Here is a 1,081-nt window from a genome sequence, read left to right on the forward strand (position 1 = left end):
CCCATTGGCGGGGGGGGAGGGGGGGACGAGACCTCTAGCCCCACTACAAATCCCACGATGCATCTGTCTCTGGGAGTCAGGCCTGTGAGAATCTTGCAATGCCTCATGGGACTTTAGTTCTCACCACAGCTGGAGGGCCAGAGCCCCACCCCCCCCCGGTCTAGGGCCTAATACACACATGTATCCCATCTTCACCCCCCCCGTCCCACTTGCCTGCTACACCGGTCCCTTCAGCCTCTCTTCCCCCTCCACTGCCGCAGTCTCAGGACCCGCGAGTCGTCGCATCTAATACAGTGCAGGACCCTGAGGGACGCGCCATTGCTGGAGAGGAGGGCCCGAAAGGCTGCAGGGACCAGTCAAGCGGGACTGAGGTCCGGGTGCATACAACTTTGCTCTTTTAGACCCGCCAGACCAAGACAATTACTTTAACCCTTGCAGTGCAGGGGCAGCCCCACCGCAAGCGTCAAGTTTTATTCTGCCCGGAGTTCTTCTTTAAAACAAAATTGCATCTACACGTCTCACTCCCATCACAAAAACAATGCGTTATCCCAGGGGGAGGCAACCTCAGCACTCCAGCTATGGTGAAACTACAAATCCCCATCATGCCCGTCAGCCTTGCGGTGCCTCATGGGACTTTTAGTTCCACAACAGCTTGAGGGCCAAGGTTGCCGCCCCTGGGTTAACGCATTTCAGGAGAGAAAGTGGGGGCCCCCCCCCGGGCTAACTGTGCATCTAGAACAGCTGGGTTAAGAGCTTAGATACAATATTACACAACCATCGTATCCAAACCGCACACAACTGTTTCAGGCTTGTTGGTCATCTCCAGTGCAGCGCATGGCGGACTGACGCAGAACAGCTGTGTGCGCAGTTTGGAAGAAAGGACTCCAAATTTTCGTACTCATCCGTACTATAGAGCGGCAGCATAGGAAGTGGATGCATGGTGGGCCATGGAGCATAGAGGGAGGGATTTGCATAGCTCCGCCCACTAGCCTAAAATTTGGCATATGTAAGGCACCTTGGCTTGTAAGCTCTTTGGAGGGCCGGGACTGATGTAAAAATGATAGGGATGCTCGGGGGGGGG

Source organism: Nanorana parkeri, unplaced genomic scaffold (assembly GCF_000935625.1).
Source record: "Nanorana parkeri isolate BGI_ZX_2015 unplaced genomic scaffold, ASM93562v1 scaffold1565, whole genome shotgun sequence".
Taxonomy (NCBI): Eukaryota; Metazoa; Chordata; class Amphibia; order Anura; family Dicroglossidae; genus Nanorana; species Nanorana parkeri.